The sequence below is a fragment of the Andrena cerasifolii genome, chromosome 16 (assembly GCF_050908995.1).
Source record: "Andrena cerasifolii isolate SP2316 chromosome 16, iyAndCera1_principal, whole genome shotgun sequence".
Classification (NCBI taxonomy): Eukaryota; Metazoa; Arthropoda; class Insecta; order Hymenoptera; family Andrenidae; genus Andrena; species Andrena cerasifolii.
In genome coordinates, this window is record NC_135133.1 from 2,076,679 (window position 1) to 2,102,227 (window position 25,549).

The window sequence follows — 25,549 nt, forward strand, 5'->3', positions numbered from 1 at the left end:
TTCAGATATGTTTTGAAAGAAGGGTGGTCACCCAGCGGCGCCTCATATGTGTTTCAGTTAGAAGTCGACGGATGTGGATGTCATTTTTTAAACGATTCTATTCAACTTCGATTCTCTGTTTGTATGTTTGTTTGTTTGTTTGTTTGTTTGTTTGTTTGTTTGTTTGTTTGTTTGTTTGTTTGTTTGTATGTTTGTTTGTATGTTTGTTTATATGTTTGTTTGTATGTTTGTTTGCATGTTTGTTTGCATGTTTGTTTGCATGTTTGTTTGCATGTTTGTTTGCATGTTTGTTTGCATGTTTGTTTGCATGTTTGTTTGCATGTTTGTTTGTATGTTTGTTTGTATGTTTGTTTGTATGTTTGTTTGTACGTTTGTTTGTATGTTTGTTTGTATGTTTGTTTATATGTTTGTTTGTATATTTGTTTGTATGTTTGTTTGTATGTTTGTTTGTATGTTTGTTTGCATGTTTGTTTGCATGTTTGTTTGTATGTTTGTTTGTATGTTTGTTTGTATGGTTCAAATCTGGCAACTCAAATTTAACCCACTTCCAACTATCCAATTGTCTTGAAACTTTGCTGGCGTGCGTCGTTTGGATGGCAATACAATATTTAAAAAAGAAATTAACCCCGAGTGGGTGACAAAATTACCCACTCATCAATAAATATTACCCATAACCACAAATCCAAACGTCTTGAAATGAGCTACTCGCGTTCTTTACGAAAACGACAAAAAATTTATCGAGAAATGATCCGTCACGTATGTACGAATAGTAAAACTAAAACTTTGCAGGCGTTCGTAGTATATCACCATTGAAATTGTAGTACAAGAAAAGAATTATTTTTTAGTGACTGTAGCACTACAACGTTTAAGCAAACTGTTAAACTGTATACAGCAATAAAAAATATTTGTAAAGAAGTCTGAGCTGTGAAATGTAAATCCACAAACACTCTATATATATGTATATATTCTTTATTTTCTGGTTCTATAAAATTTAATGCTATACGATTTTATTAAAAATGCAGTAAAAACTAAATTAAAATGCACTAAAAAATAATTATTTTCCTGTACTACAATTTTGATTGTGTTAAGATCACTTTAAATAAAATCGTGGGTTTCATAACAGGATATGAATCACTTTAAAACTTCAGCTTCTGGTTGCACATGGTGCCCCACGATTTTATTTAAAGTAATATTAACACCATACAAATTGAAGTACAAGAAAATAATTATTTTTTACTTTTTAGTGCATTGTAATTTAGTTTTTGCTACATTTTTAATAAAATCGTTTAACATAATTTTTTTTTATATATTCTTTATTGCATAGAATATTCGAGAAGCGTGGAAACGTTGATGAAAGGTTTTATATTATTAGTGACCGAATCACGGAAGAATTATGCCAAATTAATGCGAGTCCTCCATGACGTCCTTCAAAGACGAAGACTTCTTTCAGTGGAATATGAAACATTTTGTCCTATGGTAGGTAGCTACTTCTGTGTGTAATGTTTCTTCAAGTTTCCGTGACGATCGTTGCTACATATTAAACGAAATGCAAAATAAACGATGAAACACACGATAATAATTACGCGTTTTCATAACATTTAAACATATACATTTTGTATCTCATCATTTACTCCCTTTAAACATATGTAATCACTAAACTTTTAAATCTACCACACCTTGCCAAATATTGATTCCTAATTACCAGTTTAACTGTTGAAACGTGCACTAGTCGAAACATTAATTGCATCACGCAAATATCTAAAAGGTAACCCTCCTTTAATATTACTATTAAAAAAATATTATTACGTAATTGAGGGCGTGAAATCATCTCACACCCTTTTTGCGGACATCAGGTCTGTGCATTCAATATTCAAAGAACTATATGTCCGCAAAGGTTCATTTCAATATCTTTAAAATTGAAAGAAATAAAAGCGCTTTAAAATGTAGGTTGGCCGCAGTGATTATCATCTGCTTGCTGCAGATTAAGTGTTTGCATGCTATTTGTATTCAGATTTTCTACAGAAAATAGCCCTTCCGCCGAAAAACAATAATAGTCGAAGTTTATTCCCGTTTTTATTACAAAAACACATTGTATAATTTGAAAAGTTATTTACCTAATGGACGAGAGAGAGTAATCAAAGAAGGTAGTGGAAGAGGATAACTTCAGTACAACAAATCTACTTACTGACAGTGAATATGAATCTAACATTGAACCAACAAATGATTAGCAAAATTTTACTAAGGAAAATAGAAAAACTAGTAACTTTTATATTTTTATTGTAACATTTCATACTTTTATAATTATATAATAAATGTGATATTATTAAACATATGAATGTTATTTTTTTAATTCGAAAAGTAGATAAAGTAAATTCTCATGTAAAAAAATAGCTGCATGCAAAAAGCGTGTGAGTCGCAGTTTTTATTTCGCCTAAATATCTCTGTATTATGATACTGTTACATACTTTTGATAAATCAGACGAAATAATAAAATCTGTAGATTAATAAATCTTATTTTTTTGATAAAATAATTCTTATTTTTATATAATTCTAAAAATTATTAATTCACCCATACATATTTCTAATCTAATTAAATTATCCATATTAATTTTCTTATTTTTGTATTACTAGTTCACTCATACATAGGTTTCTAATTCAAATAACCTCCAACAATTAAATTATCCATATTAATTTTCTTATTCTTATATAATTTTCACAATTATTAATTAACTCATACACATATCTAATTTAATTAACCCCCAATAATTAAATTATCATGTATTGATTGGTTCTAATTATTCAATACAATTTTTAAAACTAAGAACTTTTTCACTCACAAAAATTTAATAAACCGTGATTTTCAAAACATTTAAATAACAAACTCAGTTTGTTGCACTCACACCCTTCTGTTACCTATCAAGCCACCTCCTCAATTGTCAGTTAGATATTCAGTGTTCCATATCGTGCCCAAAGTAAGTCAGACACCAACCTCGTCCATCGCGTAGGCACAAAAATCGTGCGCACTACCTGGATCCGTGGCTGCTGCAATAAACGTTTCCAGTGGTGTACACCGCACGAGGGTTTTGTAAACAGCGGGGAATGCAAAGTAGGTGTACCACACGCGGTGGATGCACCGCGGAAGGACATCTGAGAAAACGAAGATACCGTTACGGAGCGGCATAATTGTAGTCACGGCTAATACGAGGACATGCGAGGGCCGTGATACGCAAGCGTAAGCTAGTTGTATCGCGCCAGACGTAATTGTCGGGAATACCTGTCGACGATCGGCGTTGTTCAGGCGGGGGACCAGGGAAATACATTCTCGCGGATGTAATTCACTGTGTACGGCTCTCCGCGGGAATTAAACCGCGTGCCACCGTGTAAAATATGAATCTTTGCTAGGGTTCGCGGTGGGGATCGCAGCCGTTTCAACAGCTACCAAGGAATCTGAGCAATCAGCTGGCACACACGTATTCATTCACTGGCGTCTGCCTATTGCTGAGGGTCCCACTCGTCGTCCGTTCGCTGAAGGTTTGGATGAATATCGTTTCGGATAAGTCTGGGAACCTGGTGATGATGCAACATGCGTGGAGGGCGAGTCGAAAGTCCTGTCACTAAATTTGTAAGCTTATTGAGCGGGTTAAAGTTTAGGTCAGGTAGCCAGAAGGGTCGAATAGAGATGCATTTCAATGCCACTGACATTTCAGAATAATCTGTCGCGTGTGTTAGAATGAAAGAAGACTCGTGTTGCGCGGTCTAAAATTCTGATGTGGATAAATCACAACGCAAGCAACGCAAGCAGGTGTTTAGTTTGAGGTATGGGAAGGGTAAAACTGGACCCCGAATCCGTCATTCAGATAGGGGAGACCGGGTATGGTTGTCGCGCGGGTAGGTTGTCACAACCGCTATGTCAAAGAAACTATAAACAATGGGAATTTACTACTAATCCATGGCGATGCGTAAACATATCGCCGCCTCCTCCCCCATCACACTAGTCGTTGTGGAGTCGCATGGAGACACAATGTGTCATTGTTTGTTTTCGTGCGCTCGAAGTAATTACGCTGTATTTTCTATCAAGTAAGTATAGGTTGTTTCTTAGCATTGACTATAACATTGTTGCATTATTCTCGCAGTTCAGGGTTTTTTCTAACTTACTATAATGATTTTTGTGCATTTTTTAAATTTTTTAATACATGAACAGAGAGGTGAAATTGTTTAACGGTTTGGGGCAAGTTGTCACAGAACATTTGGGATTAGGTATTTGCCGAACGTGACAACTAATCCCGGTGCAACTTGCTGTACCTATCATGTGATATTATTTTCTTCTTTGTTTGGCAACAGTTCTCAATAATAATGCCGCAAACTTATAAGAAGACGTCCAGAGGTGAGGTGCCCCCAGAATTAACGTTGCGTGCGGCAAGAGAGGTTAAAAAGGCAATTAAAGGATTATAATACAAATTATCGCACTCTAGCGCGATATTGTTAGAAATACAATAAAAAATGATATTACTTTCGTAATTGAATCGACTTTTTATTCATAAACTTAGCTATCCAAATGTGTGACAATCAACCCCAGATACTGTGACAACCAGGGATTGTAACCGCCGCCTAACCCTAACCCGAAACCGGTTAACCGAGGGAAGGTTACTGTAACCCGTAGTAACCCTGAAGGTCTGGATTAGGTCTGGGTTCCCAAAGAGTACAGTGAGCCGGTTAACCCGCTCACAGCGGGTGACAAGTCACATACGACATTCTACGTCCAAAATCCGACTATGGTCGCTCAATCATCGCTGCGCTGCAACTGCAATTTTAACAAGAACCGGGTTGCATGCAATAACGTCAATCACTTGCAGGGTTTTGTTTCTCGGTCTAATTTTTAATCCCTCGAAGAAAAATGTGACGAATTTTCTTGAGTTACACCCACGACATTACATGCAAATTGTTTCTTAGTCAAATCGCATCACTATGGTGGATGAATGGCCTATAACGAAAGGTAATTTATTTATTTATAATAAAAATGATATTTTTTAACACAATTATTATATACGAAATTCAAAGAATATTGTCATTCTTTCAAATTTAGAAACATGTCACCCTCGGGGAGAAATTTGCAAAATAAAAATTCGTTTATAATTTGACGTTACATAAATAATTTTACAATTTCAAAAAAAATTTATTCAAATAGGTAGAACCTTCTACATTAAAATAAAAAAAGAATGAACCTAATGCGATATACAGTTTCTGAGATAAAAATTCATAAGTACAGCTCGATTTCACGAAATTAGGGAGAAACTACGCCCTCTACCGTATTACTGTAACCCGCTATGGGAGCGGGTTAACCGGGTAAATCTGTGCCTGGATGCCTCGGGTTATCCGGTTATGCGGGTTAGTCTACGGTACTGAGAACCCAACCGGCTTAGGGTTACGGTTACAATCCCTGGTGACAACCAACCCGACCTCGGGGTATGTTGCCACAAAATAGTTGCTCCAAATAATGTGAATTAGCTCCTAATTTGCTTGACAAAATCCACAGGACCAATTTTTGTTTTATAAAGTCGGACGTGCGTAGTTTATATTAATCTAAGATTGAATGAACTTCCCTGCAGCCATAACCCATAAATAAATAAAAATAAGAGAATGAGAAAACCATGCTCGGTCTCCCCTACCATTAATCGCTTCTGTTGTTGATCTCTTTTCACTCACGTGGAACTTATACGACGAGTATAATGGAGAAATTTGGGGAACGTTTTGACACGATTCCGTGGCAGTTGCAGCAAACACTTGACTCACAGTCGGTCGAAAATTTCGTCGAACATGTTTCCACTCTGATAATATTTCTCGCGACCTGTTTCGGCATGAAATACTTTCCATGCCGTCGTGAACACTAAATAGATAGCCGAGGAAAATGCGAACGGTCGTCGTACGATGGTGGCTACGCAGTGGAAAGAGAAGTAAAGAGCGCGCGGGGGAAAAGAGCAGAAGAGCCTTTCGCACGAAATAATGAGGAGCCACGTCTGGGGAACATTACGACATTGTTTGGTGCTTGGAGAGCGTTAAAATCGAAGAACGCCCGTGGAAATTGGCGTTCTTACACAGTCCCATGAAGTATCTTGTGTCAACAACCATAAACTGCAGAATTCATAGTGCTTTAAGGGGGGTTCTCGTGTAACAACCCCCAAAAGTAACTGGTAATTATGAATATTTTTTTAAAAAACGATATAATGAGGCATCTTTAAACTGGCAATTTTTTTTTGTATGTCGATCATTCGTTTTATATATTAATTATTGTGGAATCTTATTAACATTTTCGACGATGTTCGCGTGACGTATAACACCTGTCCTAAATTTCTTAAAGTTAGATAGTTTAGGCTGTGGCTGAACATAACATTTTAATTTCAGTTTTTATTTATAATACTTTTTCGATTAATATAAAGTAAAGTTATCGAGGGAAAAAAGTTACTTCATTTCCAACGCTATAGCTTTTTAATTTTTATTCTTTAAATTAGGATCAATCCCAGCGTAAACTATCCAACTTTAAGAAACTTTTCTTTTTTTGCAATCAGAGGACTGTGCTACATGTACCTTGTACAGATTCCACGATAATTAATAAATAACTAGAAGCATGGACATAAGAAAAATAATTTCTGAAAATCTAAAGATACCTCCTTATATCCCAAATGAGTTTAATCCAATATTGACAATAGGTTGTTAAACAAAATCGTAAATATCGGCTACTTTTCGGACCATTACACGAGAATCCCCCTTAAGGAAGTACACCAATTTGCTGCGTCACCTTTCGGGTACTCTTTGGGATTTAAAGCCAAAAAGGATTACAAGAAAATAAATTTCACCCCTTTTTCACATATTCACTCACGTTTAAAGAAAGTACGGAAAAAGTTTTACGTAATCCTCCCAAGCATTTGTGAAGTCATCAGCTTTTAGCTTGCAACATGTCCAAAGAGAGGTTCTCATATGGTATAGTATGCAAATTTATATTTAATAGAACTCAAATACTATATCAGCACCTATATCCATAAACCTCGTAGTTACCAAAAACCTCGTAGTTACTTGCTTACAAAAAGGAATGAAAATTGGCAATATTTACCGCGCCATGGAGAATCCTTCTCAAGTATTACTACATAGCAACAGATGTCTACCAAATTACAAGCACTAAAGACCCCACAGAATGCATAGAAAACATTGGAATATAATTTTCAAGTCCATGTCACTTTTAACTGGTTTTTTGTAAGTGATTTCACCTCACGGTGTTTCCAGTCGATCCACGCGTTAGCCGTTATCCGCGGCTATCATTATCCGCGGGCATTAGCTCCGCGTTTCTCAGGCGGCGAGTGAAATCGCGCGGTGCCGAGCCACCCCGCCGATTTCTCGGTTCCTCGACGCCCGGCACGAAAATTCGTCGCCAAGGAAATAAACTGGCCGCGGTGCTCCGCGGCGTTTGGCGTGCGGCCGCGTTGCATAAGCGGCCAGAAAATTTATAAATGGCAGTCGGTCTACACATCTGAGGCGGAGTTACGCAACGGTACACGCCGCTGTATAATATCGAGATAAGTACCGGTTTCACAGACGCAAAGTTCCTCCAAAGTTCGCGCGGACCGTTATTTGTTTTCGATAATTCTAGACCGACCCGGGTCGAGGCGAAAAAATACGCGTCGCGGTTATTAACGGCATCCGTGATTGGTCGTTCGTTAACGAATCTCAGTAGCAACGTTCCGGTCGCGTGAGAATCTATGTTTCGTCGATGGGTCGTCGCGCGACAAGAAAGCGACAGGTGGCCTTGTGGAGGAAAATGTTACCAAATCTTTGGATATTATTCCGAAAGGGATCGGTGGCCGGTCGAGATGAGGTTTGGGGGAGGGGTGGGGAGGGGCTGTGCATCCTAAATCTAAAATTGCAGCTCCGGGTAATTTTTAGTTTCCGAAATATTAATAAAAAATTATTGTTAATTTTATTTTTGAATTTTTTTTTAACGTTAGTGCTGGCCCCCCTACCCGGGAATAGGGCTGGGACTATTTGTCGAATTTTTCGGTATTCGAATATTCGAATACTTCAGTTGCTCAATTATTTGGCGAATATAATTCGAATATCCAAGTATTCGAATGCTATGCGAATATTTAAGTATTCGAATACTGTTAAAATATTTAAGTATTCGAATACTGTTAGAATATTTAAGTATTCGAATACTGTTAGAATATTCAAGTATTCGAATACTATTCGAATATTCAAGTATTCGAATAGTATGGTGTGAATTATAAATAAAGTTCTTTAGGTTCATTTGTCAGGGTGAAATCTTATAAGCTAATTTTGACCCACTTCACACCATACTATTCGAATACATCAGTATTTGAATAATAACATTCGAATACATCAGTATTTGAATAATAACATTCGAATACATCAGTATTTGAATAATAACATTCGAATACTCAAATATTCGAATGATAACATTCGAATACTCAAATATTCGAAGTTTATTCGTAGCATTCGAATACTTGTAAAATATTCGAATATTAAATTATTCGAATAGTCCCAGCCCTACCCAGGAACCCTCCCGTTCCCCATTTTTTATTTTTGAAATTCTGTAACCACAGTCTCATTTTTAGCATCGCCAAACTCACATCGGTTCGCTACCATGCTTTATGCGCCCCCCGCACTAATCTAACCCCAATCAATACTAATACCCGGAACAAGTTGGAAAGTAGAATGTGTTGCGTCGGTATAAGTTAACAGAAATATTATTAAGAGGGGGGACCGTGGTAAAGTGATTTAAAAAAATTGTATGCACAATTACCCCTGTATCTTTTGAACGCATTAATTGCCGAAGCTAAAATTTTATATTTGGGGTCTTTCCACACCCCCCGTAATACCCACCAAGTTTCATCTCGATTGGCCACAGGTTCCTTTCGGAAGTACAACCGTAACTATTTAGTCCCATTAGGTAATAAGCGGTCCCTGCATCCTAAGCTGCAAGTGGTATTCTCTGAGTTTCTCTTACGGAAAGTGATTGGAAGCAATAAAGATATTTGGGACAAACATTCAGGTCCTGCTTTTCACAATAGGGTGTATTTCCAACATTTGCGGTGCCTACGTTTAATGATCGGTCACGCAACAGCTTTGCAGAAAATGTCCCACGGTGGACTCGCTGGAGCAAAGGGGCCGTCCGATATGATGTTTAATTAAGATGAATATTCGCAGTTACGCTTGCACGTGGGAGCCAGCTTCGTGACATAACGCGTTATTTAATGCACCTGGATTGAACTTAGAATTAAACTGCGTATATTCAGTCGGGACGCTCGTCCCCGCGTTCCGTTATGCCAGGGATACCTGCTCGCTTGCGTAACGAGCTGTCGATAAATGTTGCAAACTCCTCGATGAGTGGCAATCGGTGTTTGCCGCGTATCAGTGAAATGTGGACCACGGTTGTTGCACACGGCGGAGAAGATCGTCCCAGGACGCGTAGGCACTGCTTAATTGAACTTGGTAACTGTATCGGGTACCGTCGCGGCGTTCAACGTGAAAACCGTGCTCCACCGCGAGGTTTACAGTTAAGCCACCTTCCCACATGCGCGACGAGCTGCGTAGAACACACTGGACACACACCTCCCTAGCGCATTTTTCAGTGGGTCGAGTTTACTCTGTTTCACACGTGGAAATGTGACTTTATGTGCTTCGACTTTGGTGCTCGCAAGAAATTATTTTCTTCCTGTGTGGAAGCGGCAGAATATTCTTGTAAGATTGATGATGTTAACAGTGCCCAAACACAATGTATTGTCGCGAATTGTCGTTGTAGGTTAGAGTAAAGCCACGATCCCACGTGCAAAACGGCTGGTAACTGATTTAAGCTTCTTCTACTGCACACGTGGGAATGGAGCTTTACATTTCAATTTTTACACCAACGAGATACCATTCTCTTCTTTGTGTCTTGCATAGAAGAGAGAAAATAGTCAACAGATCTTCGGTTAACTAAGGTTAAAAGTAATTTGTGATTTCGATTCGAAATTAGCATAAAGCCACATTCCCACGTGAGCAGTGGAAAAGATAATTGAAAAACGATCCTCCTTGAGTATTTCAAGCGTCTTTTGCACCGTGCACCAAGCACGTAGGAACGCGGCTTAAGTCTTGCACATGCTGGAACACAGTAGTCGCGCTTGCAATTAACATGCACCGTTCCATGACAGATTTAATGCATATATTCGCGTTTAAAGCGTTAGTCGTTGATTGGTTTTCTTTTTTCTCCAGCGGTATTGGTAAGTCTTATTAGAAGTAGGTTGCATTGTACAATTAAATAGCTCGACAAGCAAAACGCGCCTCTTTCACCAAGGAACTGTAAAACTTTCAACATTGTTGTGTGCAGCTGGTATAATTTATGGAGCCGGCTTAGCAACTGTGAAAAACTTTCGAAATGTAATGATTACATAAATGGATGAATTTCTAACGACTCCGACGAGCTATCCATGGAATTCCTGAGGAAAACTCGCATTTTTCGTAATATTTTATGGATCGGCACTACAGATTAACATACACTCAATGATTATGACCGTAATTAACGCGCAAACTTCCATGACGGACTCTGCCGGTTGTGTTTAAGGGGTATTTGTGTATTTGGGGTCGCGAAAATTCATTTCTTCTTATATATAAATTGACGGTATAACATTTTAAGAATGTTCAGTTAACATTTCATAAAGACATTCGAAATATTTTCGAAGTTATATCATTGAGAAGCAAAGCAGGTCATGTGCTCTACGCTCGGTATGTTAAAGGGAAATACAATACTTTAAACGCGTTTTTCTCGAAACACCGTTTCTCAAACTGGCGGGCACGATTGAAAGCAAACTAGACGTCATTTGGTCTAAAATTTTGTTGCTTTGACTTCAATCTAGTGCCCCCCCCCCCCCACACACACAAATACTTAATACTAATCGATTTTAATTAAAGAAAATAGATGTTAAAATTAGTCGAAAATCGTAACTTTTTATTCAAACACACGCCAGTTTGAAATTTTCCAGTTTTTATTTTAATATTTTTAGGGGGGCCACTAGATTTAGAATTAAACTTGAAAAAACCATTTGATTTTTCGATTTCCGATGATTGAACGAGCTACGTTGCACGCCGCAAACATTATAAAAACTACAAAAAAAGGGAGATTATAGTGCAAATATAGATTAATAAAGTGTAACAAGTTTCATCCAAATATCTTGTATGGTTATTTAGAAAAAAAATCCTGAAAATTGTATCATTTTTAGGCGCCAAACCCGCAAAAACCCAGGAGGTATCTTTAAGAAGCATCGAATGCGATTCTTCTTTCTAACGTTACAGAGACTCGTTAAAGACAGGTAGATAATTTAAGAGCTGCAAGATAAAATCATGCCACAAGAGTTTTTTTCCTCTACGCCGAGAAATTATATAGCTTTGAAGCTAATACATTTATTTAGCTTGCAATGATTTTTATTTCACACATCCGATTCCTTTTTACACGAAGACTCACTCCTACATGTTCTATATGCTTCATGGCAATCAGCTTCGGAAGTTGAAGCAAAGCCTTCTTTTACTTATCTGTTCGTACTCCCCAATTTCAGAGTGCATTGTTGCAGTCGTACTTAACTTGAAAGAAAGCTGTCCAAACCTAACCAACTCACAAGGGGAGGACACCATGTGGTAGACACCGATTTTGATGAGCTTTGGCCCGCTGGATCTATGTCGAAAATAAAATAGGTGTCCGAGCGTTTCTGAAAATGGGCCTTGATAATAGAAATATTTACATGGGAATTATTAAAAATTTCATAGTCGCCGTGGCGTTTTTATGACTAAAAATCCCACACTACCCTGGCGCCCCGGGGGATTTCCCTCTGAAGGAGTTGGGGTGCCTTTTGAAGATTTCCCCAAGTTAGAAAAAAAAAATTTATACAGTTTCTTTAACGTGGAGACATCTTCAAAAGGCACCCCGACTCCTTCAGAGGGGAACCCCCCTGGCCGCCAGGGTAATGTGGGATTTTTAGCCATTAAAACCCCATTTCCATGTAAATATTTCTATTATTAAGGCCCATTATTGACAGAAACGCTCGGACATCTATTTACTTATTTTCGACATAGATCCAGCGTGCCAAAGCTCATCAAAATCGGTGTCTACCACACGGTGTCCTCCCCTTGTCAGCCACTCAGAACATAGTACACACTCACTAACAATAAGATAAAATCTGAGTTAATCTGTCCAGACACTGTGAACATAGAACCTCGATAGGTTAACCAAAAAAAAACATCATTATCTTCATTACTACTTATCTTTATCCAGTCTTCCAAGGAGCATCTCAGGCCAAACATTATAACTCAATATAACCTACCGCTGCAGCGCAGGTGACCCCAGTCCCAAGTCCCATGGGATAATGAGTCAATTCCTTCCACTTTCTCCGAAGCAGCGGCCGAGAAGAAACGCGCCTAATCGCGGAACAGCTGGTCCTAGAAGCGATAAGCGCCGCGGCAGGTCGAGTTGAGAACCGCCAGCATTAACAAAGTTACGAAGCCTGCATGGCAGGGTGTATCGATAGGCTGATAATTGCGAGCGGAGGTATCGACGGTGATGTAAGAGTTCCGTGTTCCCGTGGCGAGCACCTATAAGGAGCCGTGCGATGTAAAAGAGGCCCACACGCGCGCGCGCGCGCGCGCAACTCCGTGTACGTGTACTCTCCGCGGGCTGCGAGCGATAGACGTCGAATATGGATGTCGATCTACAGCGTCGATACAAGCCAGAGATCCGATAGAGACCCATAAATCTGCGATACCTGCCGGAGATCTCGACGTCCTTGCGACTCTGGCCACTCGTGATATCCGTCGACTACTAGGGGGGCTCGATGTATATAGCAACACCCACCAGCAGATCCGATTTACATCGAGCTCGACACGATAAAAATGTGCCCGCGATAAGGTGGCCTCGCGTTCAACCTGACGCCACTATGGGCAGCTTTGGGGCCCAAACGAGGATAGAAGGTTCGTTCTCGCGTGAGTGGAGGGTAAAGTATGATTTGATTCGTTGACGGAGGTTCTGTTGAGTATGTGGCAGGGAGGGGTGAGGGGAGGCATCGAAGGTTGATGGGTTGCAAGCAGAGATGGGCAAAATTTTTATTTAAATAAAATTTTGAATGACGAATAAAAGTTAAAAAAAAAATTATCATCCTTTAACCCGAGTTAGATTTATTCCGCACATGACGAATAATTTTTTTTAACTTTTACTCATTATTCGAATTTTTATTTAAATAAAATTTTGAATGACGAATAAAAGTTAAAAAAAAATTACCATCCTTTGACCCGAGTTAGATTTATTCCGCACATGGCGAATAATTTTTTTTAACTTTTACTCATTATTCGAAATTTTATTTAAATAAAAATTTTGCCCATCTCTGGTTGAAATGATTTCGACACCTGTTGCGGCTTCCTTATCCTTTGTCATGAACAAGTCGTTGGAATTTCGTAAATTGTGGAATTTGTTGGTGTGAGTGTGGTTCTTGAAATGAAAGTTGTGCTTTTAAAGGAAAGGAATGTAAGGGATAGTGTTTAAATGTGTTATGATGTGTATGACTTCTTTGTCGGTGAACTTGCGAGGTAGTATAACAGAAGTTATTGAAATTTTCTGTAAGGAATCTGTTATAAATGGCGGATTATAGCTGGGGCTGTTTGAGAATTTAAATTTTGGTACACGAAGACATTAATCTTCAACATGCCATTTTTTTTTATTATTAAGAAGATCATTTTGTTTAGCGCGCCGAAAAATTCAGCGATTTTCAGGAATTTATTGCGACGACAATACCTAATTATAGTAATGGAATAAATTTTTTTTCTATTTACTAAACTACGTTTCTACCGTAAATAAAAAATATAAAAGTAATAAAATTATTGTTTTTCAAATGCTTTTGAAAGTGGTTTTAATGTCATGTTTAAAAATGTATGCCTCGCTCGTGCAGACGATTTCAGCTGTTAGATTTATCAGAACCCAAAAATCCAAACAGATTCTTGATCAGTATGTCTGTCGCTATCGCTCGGACTATAATTAGTGATTTATCTTTAAAATTAGCAAAGTAACGGGCAAATATGCAAGAAAAATATTTTTTCTGCTCTTTTCTTTTGCTATTTTCGATTTTAAAAGTAGGTTAGACTCAATGAAAATACTTGGTTGTAGTCCCTGCGAGAGTCACAGGTGTGCAAAATGAGCAGTAAAATTTATAAAGCAATCGGTTCGATAGATTTTGAGATTTTATCTTCACGATGTAGAAAAATGACGTTTCGAGAAAAACGCGTTAAAAGTTTTCATCTATAGAGGCCGAAATAATCGGAATTTTTCCATGAAAATTTAACAGTACATTCTTGAGAATATGTACTTTCGAAAAATGTTTAAAAAAAATCGATTTTTTCAACCCGTCTAACCGGAATGACGCCTTAAATCCTATCTTCACCATTCCATCAGTCGTAGAAAAGATTACTCTATTTTGGAGATTGGTCATCACCAGATGACCTCAGCTCTACTAAATTTTTAAATACTTCCTCGTATTCCTACTTTCAAGAGACAAATTGCAGTAAAAAGAACGAAGTAGGAACTCAAGTACAGGCCTCCAAAATAATCCTACTGCAAATGCAGAAAATTTCGAATTTCATGGAAGAAGAACGATCGAGATATTACTGTTAAACGACGCGAGAACTAAAATACGGGGCAAGGATAGTCAAGGTACCGCTAAGTGATTACTCAATCGGGGGCCGTTGCTGAAACCATGGCTGCAAACCCGTTTCAAGGACAGGGTCGCGCGAATAATGGTGAGAAACGAAACTAAAACGAAGTTAAAACCAGAGAATATCATCGTCACGGATGTCTGGGCGTTCTTTTTCCCCATTTATCAGTCCCAAAGGGGATGTTTTCTCGCTGAATTTCTCGGGCGCGTCTCCCTCTCGCGATGCTCCTGAAATATCCCCACCGCATTCATGATGGCAGCACATAATATCCGATGATCCATCAATAAGCGCTTCTATATTTTTTTCATCGTTGATTTCTTCAGATATACATATTCACCCCTTCGATTCCGTCTTCAATCTTTAATAGGATACAGAAATCCCCATTATTAATAATTCCCTAATAACGCGCAACCATTTTGTCGACGCTGGCGAAGTACATGGGCAAGAGAAGGATACTGTGGTTTTATATTGATTCATGAGCACTGGATTTTAATTGCCATTGGACGGTATAGTGTCCTTGACGTATAATTACTAGGTGTGATTAGTCAATGGATGCACGGCCGTGCTTTTTAATTAACCGAACCGCGAATCGAGCAGTGATTTATGTTTCCTATGCTTGGCGTAGTCGTCAGACTTCTTTCTTTTTTCCATGCCATCGGCAGATATCGTTATCTACTGCACACTTAGTTGCAGGAACGTTGCAATGTTGCCGTTTGATTGCAGGTTGCATTGCAATTTTACTGCAACATTGTGGAAACATTGCCGTGGAATATTGCAATGGGCACGTTTGTGCAATGTTTCGAGAATATTGCGCACACATTGCCGTGCAATATTGCGCATATATTGTGGTACAACCCACGTGGAGCGTTCCTGCAACGTCGGCCACAAAATACGGTGTTACGTTGCACTCGCAACCTACGCGGGCCGTTCCTGCAACGTTCCGCACTGAATCCGAAATTACACAGAACGTTCTTGAAATGTCGACACACAGAATACAGTCTTAGATTCCACCGGTAACCACCGAGGAAAAATATGCGAACGTGGAAAATATCTGATATAGGTAATTAATATAATAACTTAATTAACACTATAGGATTTAAACAAACTCATAAACTATATACAGCAACAAAAGATATTTGTAAAGAAGTGTTACATGTACTAATTAATGCCAGTGTCCTTACTATTGCCATTTAATTTATTATACCTAATGAAAACGTTCCGCAATGTCGAGTGCAAACATGTAAATCCGTATTCTGTGATCGTCGTTGCAGGAACGACCCGCATAGGTTGCGAGTACGTTACATCACCGTATTTTATTTGTCGACGTTGCGGAACGTTTTTGTTAGGTATAATAAATGAAATGGCAATAGTAGGGACACTGGCAACGTTGCACTCGCAACCTATGAGCGCCGTTCCTGCAACGACGATCACAGAATACGGACTTATATATTTTCACTCGCATCCTACGCGTACGTTCCTCAAATGTCACAGGCAACATCCGAGGGATTATATGCGAACATGGACAATATGTGATGTTAGTAATTAATACAATTACTTAATTAGCACTATATTGTTTAAGCTAACTGTTAAGCTGTATACAACAATAAAAGATATTTGTAAAGAAGTCTGAGCTGTGAAATGTAAATCCACAAACACTAAAAACTAGAAAATAAAAAAAATTATGTTAAACGCTTGTATTAAATATGCACTAAAAACTAAAAACAAAATCTTTTCTTGTACTACGCAGGATATTTCATAACAGAATATAAATCAATTTAATACAGCATCAAGCGTCGAAATGAATTTGTTGTGAGATATCAGGCTCCACAATTAGGGAGATGCAATGGTGTTTGTCAAAACGAGCCTTCCTTTTTTAATTATTTGTGTTTAAAGTTTTGCACGGTAGGAGTATAAGTTCAAATACATAAGCAATTTTCTCAATCAGCGGTTGTAACTGTGGCGGTAAAGAGTTCGTCTACGGTCCTACAGGTCGTGGATTCGAATAAATTTTAAAAAGAAATAAAAGAATTTTCCATGAGAAAAAGACACACGTTCGTTATGCTACTACGATTCTGCACACATTCATGTCGTCGCGTCCCTCACAGACACGTCGGTATATTTTATATACCGTTATTTTTATTTTTGGCCCTACTGCCCGAAACGTTGCGGGACCATTGCTGTGTAATATCTCCGAAACGTTGCGTGACCATTACTGTAATATCTCGGAAACGTTGCGGGACCATTGCTGTAAAATCTCCGAAATGTTGCGGGACTATTGCTGTAAAATTCCGGAACAATGTTGCAGAAATATTTCCTGCAATGTTGCACAGGGCGGACATAGCAATTTACTTGTAACGTTTCGGGAACATTCCGTGCAATGTTCCAAATGTTGCAGCGCAACGGTTCTGCAACGTTGCTGCAACAAAATGTGCTGTAGGTGATATGAATGAGGTGGAATGACTTTATGAGCGGTGAATCAATGATCCAGCAGATGACTGGGCAACGTGGCATCGATCTGTCGCGTCGATATAACGCGAAGCGATTGGTAAATGTACTGGGAACTGCCTCCAAGAAGTTGAGATTCAAGTTTTCTTTTTTTATTAATTCATGTACGAGTAAGTTTTTTCTCGATATTTTTTAAGTCGGTTAATTGAATCAGGTCGCGCGAATTCCGCCTGGTGTGAAGTAACGCAAGATTTATTCATTATTCCTAGTCACTAAGCGTTTGAAGCTTTTTTCAGTCGACTACGTCTTTTATTAATTATTCTGGGATCGCAGTTGTATTGGCTCGGGACGAAGTGTGGGAATATACATGACGTTTAATGAGTTTCAGATGATTCCTTAACGATCTAACTGCTGATGTAACGGCAGTTTGAAATAAGTAATGCTGGGGAGGTTTATTCTTTTGTAAATTACTGTAGTAGGTGATTCCAAGGTGTGCGTTTATACTTCAAAGGATAGATCTGCGGTACGAGAGAAGTAAAGAAATGGCATGTGAATATAGAACCTCTAAGGTTAATTTTTCAAGATGTAACGAGTTAATGGAGAATGAAGAAATAACAATTTTCTCTTACTTAATATTATAGTTTCTCCTGTGCTGTAAATGGTATTGATTACTCTTTCTTTTTTAACTGAATGTTGTCTGTTATTTCTGCTTGACAGGATAAAGTAGCAGAATGATTGACGCTTACACTGAACTGTACGAGGCTAGTTAAATACAGATACAAGCTGCCAATGCCAAAAAGAAGTACAAAGTACTTTGCTATTTTGCAACCTGCAGTTTCGTTTCCGAGATATAAAGATTTATATTTTGGAACTAAATTAACTAAGGTTTAATTGCAAAGTGGCTCATCTTCTAGCTTATTTTCTAATTTAAAACTACCCTGAAAGAATTGTCCATATATAATACATAACAAGTTCGGAGATTCTGATTTACTAAACCTGTAAATCGTGTTTAATTTTATCAACCAATGCAGCAAGAAATTATTAAATCCTTTCAAACCTGAATAACTTCCATATATAAAAACTGTAATTTCTGTCGGACACTATTAGTATTGACCTCAAAATTAATGAGGCAGAGTTTAAAAAACACAAATTTACATTATGCAGTTGCGATTATGCAATCTCCATTTACATACAAGCTTACTTTAAGCCGTGTTACACTATCGCTAACGTGTAATGTCCATTCGAGTGTCTAACAAGATGCCTTTAAACAAAAATATATGTACTTAAGCTATAACCGCGTGAAATTATTAAAAAAGTTATTTAATAATGCGCAAACTCTTTTGTAAAAAGAACAGACTACGCTCAACGACGTGGCAGTATCTCTCCAAGCTTCCAAGCGCTAAGCCTTATCACAGGCAAATGAGCAATCTAGTTAATTAAGCTAAGCGCATAACGAGCTACGACGTCTGCTGAAAGGAACAAGTGTCTACTAATCGTAAAATATTCTTCGCTGTTCTCGTGGCAAAATTTAAAAACTACGTTTATTATCTCAGCTAAAGAATCTCCAAAACTTAAAAACTTTTAAGTGGGCATACAGTATTTTCAACGCTTCGAGGTCACACTGGGTGTATGGCACTCCAGGATATGTACTTGCCAATGTTTCTGTAAGTGTTTAGAGCTGAATAATAAAATTAAAAAAATTGGCGAATTTTAACAAAAAAAATCGTTTTTACCAATAACTATTTTTTCAAACACAAATTTCAACATATCAAAATTTACATTTCTAGAAAAAGACTATTAGAGCACGCTTGCGCTAGTATTACGAATATACAATTATCACTCGAAAGTTAACAGATTTAAAACTACGAAAATGGTAACTCAAAAATGACGCTGGGTTGCAGTGAACCCCATGTGACCGATTTGTAATTATAAGAAGGTGCGGCCACAGAGGTTTAAAGCAAATACTTTTCAAAACTAATAATAAACACAAATAGAGCCATCAAATTAATACAACTTAATTACACCACATACAAAAGTACAATAACAAAAAAAAACAAAAATCAGAGTAGATTTAATTTCAGAAATCTGTTAAAAAGTTTTTAACAACGATACGAAGAATGCTGTTATTAAGTATAACCGTTAAATTTGCCCCTAGAGAAAATTGTAGTTGGGTCCGAGGCGTAATTTTTAATTAAATTTCGCGAGAGTGCCGCATTTACCGATGCACCAGCTGGAAGCATGATAAAACACCATTTACGAACAGTAACCATTGCAGCGGATACGCGTTCCGCTCACGAAAATAAGGGTACGAACTAACGACGTGAAAGTTTCGTGCGTGCAGAGCGGTCGGAGATGGGGGCCTCCATAATTTTACGAATATTCGCTGACCCTTAATTCGAACAATGCCTAGCCGCAGAAAGAGGGGAGGGGGCCCGCAGAGGAAAGGGTAAAAGGAAAAAGAAGCCGATAATGTACAGTTATGCGCGATGCTTTTGAATCACACGCAGATCCGTTTTCTCGGCGCGCATCCGCGTCTCGGTTGATTGCGGACATTCGAAGTTATTCTCAATCCTTCGTTATAATGCCGTTCCCGTACGTGTTGCGATGATTATTCGCGTTGTCTAACGATGAGTCAGACAATCATCTCGCTGGATCGAGATCGAAGGTTCACAGTGATACGAGTTTAACTGCGAATGGGAGAGAAACTTTTCCTGTCCCGACATCGGCCTGATCCTTCGCTTTATGGACTGCTGAGGTGTTCGACCGAGTGGTCAAAGTTGTGCGGGGTGTATTTGGGAAGAATTCGAGGCATTTGAGTAGGTATATTCTTGTTCACTTGGGAGGTTCGAGAGTTTAGAAGGCGTAGAACATTTTTGGGGCTCTTCAGAAAGATAGGGGTAGGTAGGGGAAGCTGGGGCAAGACGGGGTAGTTAAGGTTTGAAGATGAATAAAACACAGATTTTCATAAACCACTACTCAATTTTATGTCTGAACCATTGTTTGGTAATAAGTCTTTCGGTTTAACTGCGAATCAACCCAAGTTTTACAGGTTTCAATGGAATAAATAAAGAAAATTCAGAAAAAGTCGTCACGGGTGGGGCAAGATGGGGTACCAATTAAAAAATAATATAAATAATATATATATATATATTATTTATATTGTTTTTTATATTATATAAAAAACTTTTATTTATTTAAATTTTTTATTTTATATTATTATAGGGTACCCCGTCTTGCCCCACCTTCCCCTACTCGTATTACCTTCATTTTCTGCATCATGCTCGCATAATATTTTATTACTTTGTTACTGTTATTTTTTCGAGTAATAACAACACAGAGCATTGGGAAGCAGAAGTTTGCACTGTCGAAATATTAGCCTCACCATTTCATAGTTTGTATTCATCACTATATCTCCATTCGATCACTGGTAGCATTCAATTCACTCATTACAATCCAAAACTACTTTACTCAACCGCCTCCACCACCTCACTCCTCAAATTTAACCACCCTCCACCGCAAAAGAAGCGGCATCAACAGTCAGACGTGGGACATTCCACGCGAAATCGGACACTTTTTGGAGTAACATTTCGGATGTGGCTGAAATTTGAATATGTTGTAGTCTTTAGGGATATATAAACATATCTCGAAGGATTTTTGGCAATTTTTAAGAATGTCGATTTTACAGCTGTCTGAAGGTAAGTGCTAACTTTTTTTTCAATAAATTATAACTATGGAAGTAGTAAATGGATGGAGATGAAGTTTACGGCGATTTGTAGAAAAGACATTGAAGTTTTAAGAAAAAATTAGTTCAGTTTTTTTAAACAATTTTTTTTAACCATTTTTGTACAATTATTTTAAACAAATGCAGTTTTTTAACAACGGGCGCGATTTTAAAATCTGAAAAAAAACAGAATATAGTTCTATCCTTCCCCTTCATGGTCGAATTATCAAAAATATGGGCATTTTAAAATTGGCCTTGTAAAAATTGCCGAAAGTTGACGCTGCGTCGCCCAGCTGGACTGGTCGGACTGTGCGGTACCCGCAGCGGCTAAGCGGCTATACCTGATATTCTTATACAGGATTCTCGAAAATGGTAAGTATTTAAAAAAAAATGAAGGAGGAAAACTTTTACTGTTTTTCATATCCAACATAATACGGTATCTGAATTTTTGGTGTTCGCAATATTTTCCTTGAAACGAGGGTGACTTTTAGTTTTTTAAATGGAATGTTATATATTTGATTACCCAATATGAAAGCGACTGTCAAGACAAATTCAACCATATGGTATGCTATGACCTTCAAGCCACACAAGTTTAGGAATGAAGTAAATATATTCAACTATCTATCTAGTAGATAGGGTTTCTTTCTTTCATTCCTAACCTTGTATGGCCTTGAAGGTCATAGTGTATCATATGGTTGAATTTGCCTTGACAGTCGCTTTCATATTGGGTAATCAAATATATAGCATTCCATTTAAAAAACTAAAAATCACCCTCGTTTCAAGGAAAATATTGCGAACACCAAAAATTGAGATACCGTATTATGTTGGATATAAAAAACAGTAAGAGTTTTCCTCCTTCAGTTTTTTTCAAATACTTACCAATTTCGAGAATCCTGTATAAGAATATCAAGTATAGCCGCTTGGCCGCTGCGAGTACCGCGGTGCTGGGCGACGCAGCGTCAACTTTCGACAATTTTCACAAGGCCAATTTTAAAATACCCATATTTTTAACAATTAGACCATAAAGGCGAAGGATAGAACTATATTCTGTTTTCTCAGATTTTTAAAACCACGCCCGTTGTTAAAAAACTGCATTTGTTTAAAATAATCGCACAAAAATGGTTAAAAAAATTTGTTTCTGAAACTGAAATAATTTTTTCTTAAAACTTCAATGTCTTTTCTACAAATCGTCGTAAACCTCATCTCCATCCGTTTACTACTTCCATAATTATAATTTATTGAAAAAAAAGTTAGCACTTACCTTCAAACAGCTGTAAAATCGACATTCTTCAAAATTGCCAAAAATCCTTCGAGATATGTTTATACGTCCCTAAAGACTACAGCATACTCAAATTTCAGCCGCATCCGAAATGTTACTCCAAAAAGTGTCCGATTTCGCGTGGAATGTCCCACACACGCGAGCTGGTCACGTGGTATCCGTTGTCTCGCGAGACGCGCCGAATTCGTGGCCGCTTAATACGGCATTTAATTAAGCGAGGAGGAGCTTGTGCGACGTGAAAGGCGAAAAATGAGATCGCCCGACCGCCGGCAACGGTACATATTATTTATTGTCTGGCGATACGGTGACGACGCTCAAGAAAGGCTCAGTGTGGCCTGTTTGTGCATTATATCGAAAAAGGAAGCGGCCAGCGTAAGAACGGTTCGTTGACTCATCCCTCGTAAATTCGATTTATCGTTCTGCCCGGGGTATTCATCGCTGGCCCACCGCCGCCCATGAATATTTATTACCCACGGCTCCGCGAAACAATTTGTCGATTCCTTTTTTCCCGCGGCCCATCTGCGCGCGCCGCCCCGCGCGCAGCGAACCGCAGCGCCCCGTTTCGAGTGTACACCGCGTATCGGGTGGCATAAATCCCGTCCCACGGGCGTTATCCGCGGGAAAAGTAATTTGCCCATTAACTTCGTTTCAAGTTTGTCCGTGGTCGCCTCCCGATACTTAACAGGCAGAAGGGAACATTAGCGTGAATTAACTTCTCGACGACGTTGTTTGTCCCCCGTGAAATACGCAGCACGATAAGCAGGGTCTACGCTCTCGAACGTCACGGAGCGTCCTGGGACGTGAGAAAATGTACTGGTCAATGTAGTGGAGAAACTTTGACAACATTTTCAGGATTTTGATTGTAATAAGTTAGACTCCAGTGGTAGATTAGGAATGTCAGGTTCGTCTTTAACCCCTTCCGTGGCTGGAGACAGTATCTATTCTCACTATTTGGTTTTCTGTAGAATTTGAATTAACTTTTTATAAGGTTTCAAGTGGCAAAGTGTTTGTATGTACAGGGTGTACCAGAAAAAAAACTCCAGGCTAATTCGGAAATTTTCGAAAAAAAAATTTTTTAGGATTCTTTAGAAGTCAAATTTAGAGGCCCTTCCAAGGTCAACTTGATTTTTAAAGTGGGAACTCCCATTTTCCGCACCAGAAATGAAACGAACGGGAAATTATACGTTAGTGGTTTATATTTAAGCCGCGAGGTTGATATTTAAAATTAAACGGATGTTTGGTTTTTATTTTTGACTGCTACGCTGCTTTGACTACTGCCCCTAGGCCGAGGTCAGCGTCACCATCAGACACCTCTTTGTACACCCTCAAACCTTTATCAGAAACATTTTTTTTCAAAAACTTCACCCTCTCGACTTAAACAACCCCTAGGGGTTTTTGGCCCAAAGGCATGACCACATATTTAAAGGTGATATTTTTTCGTTCCTTCCATTTCTGCTGCCGAAAATAGGGGTTCCTATTTAAAAAAAATCAAGTTGACCTTGGGATGACCTCTACAGTTGACCTCTGAGTCATAATGGAGCTCACCACCAGATGCCTCTTTTCAAACCCCAAAACTTTTGTGTGACAATTTTTTCAAAAATTCCGTAGTTTCCATCTTTCTGGTACACCCTGTATGTATATATGTATGGTTCGATGGAGCGTGGAATTGGTGAATGGCAGTATGTTTGTTTAGGGGTTTGGTAAGTTTGAACGATTACACAATCTTTATTGTCTAGTAGTTTCGATGTGTTTGATATTTAGGATAGAGTTAGTGAAGGTGACATAAACCAGGGGTGCACAGGGAGCCGTTTTTAGCACCTATCTGGGAGCAATCCGCCTGTCCCGTTGCTAAGGTTAGAATCGGTGAGGAGAACTGCAGTAGTGTGTATAGCTGGGTTCAAGTCATACCAAATGCACGTACACTACTGCAGTTCGCCTCACCGATTCTACCTTAGCAACGGGACAGGCGGGTTGCTCGCAGCTAGGCGCTAAAAACGGCTCCCTGTGCACCCCTGACATAAGCTCTACGGTTCTGACAGCTCGAGGTGGCTGACGTTTGGAGTTTGTGCGACTTGATTTTATTTATTGCAGTTGTTTCTGGGTATCACGGCTGCAAATTGTATTTTAACGGGAGTTTATAATAATTTATGCACACTATGTTGCATTCTTGCGGATGTATGTTCTTCCTTCTGAAATGGAACAGTAGGTACGCTCGGTGTAATGCGGCTACACACAGGGAAAGGGTTAGTAAGGGATTAATGTTGTAGAGTGATATGTATGCAGCAGATTTTGTAGCTTGTTTTCAATTTGTTAAATAATTTAACGTTCTTTAGACTGATTAAAGTATTGGGGGCTTGATTTTGGTAGTGGTTATCAATTTTTTCCGTAACTAATTTTGTAGTATGATTGTTGAATATTTATTTATTTACTTCATAGTATTTAATTTAGTTTTTATTAGACTCGTTCAATTTTTATTGAGGTTTTTTATACATGTGCAGATACCAGAAAGTGAAACTTTAGCTTCATTTTTTGTAATTAATATTTTAGTGTATAGTTTAGTGTATTAATAACCTGGATAAAAAATATTCAGATACAAAAACATTGACAATTTTAAGCTTTCTAAAAAGTAGAATGCTTTGCACATGTTTCATATATGATATACCAAAATGAGTCCTTTTTTATTTTATTGTAGTAGAAATATTATTTTCTTTTAAAAAAATACTGTTACTATTTCATCATTATTTAACATGAATTTAGTTACTTCATTTGCAAGAATTTTCTACATTACACAATATCACTTTATAAAATTAATACTATAAACATATTCCACATATATCTTGTGAAATATATTTTTTTGTTAAATATTCAATAATCTGTGTGTTTCAAAATAAATAATTAATAGTAATCATTAGATTACAAAAATGGTACCAAGGAGTGTACAATTATCTTTTAGACTCCAGAAACTGTTGTCATTGTTTCGCATAGTTCATCCCATTGTTCATTGTCGTAAAAATTACAACACGTTTGAAACGACGAAATGGCTTCAGGGTATATCAACGGTTTGCAATAGGAGTTTCTTGAACCATGTTCGACCAGTAATTCTGATTTATTTCCACATCATGTCGATACATATCAACTACGATATTCTCAGGTGAAAGTTGATACAAAATCAATTGCAACGGAATAATTCTAGAATTACCTCACATTTTATTCTGTTAAGTTATTGTTCTGAGAATGTGATAAGCATCGCATTGACCCAAGGCCTACTTGGAGCGCATAGCGTTAAAACACAAGGTTGAATCGAATATATAGGCTGTATGAAACCACGTAATAAAAATACACTGTAGAAATAAATTAATAAAATCTGAGAACAA

At 38.0% G+C, this 25,549-nt stretch overlaps 1 protein-coding gene across 2 annotated transcripts in view; it reads right to left on the bottom strand.

Annotated features, from left to right (window-relative positions):
- Positions 1-25,549, bottom strand: part of LOC143377874 (uncharacterized) — a 247,871-nt gene that overhangs the window by 101,219 nt on the left and 121,103 nt on the right. The gene's annotated exons all lie outside the window — the stretch shown is intronic.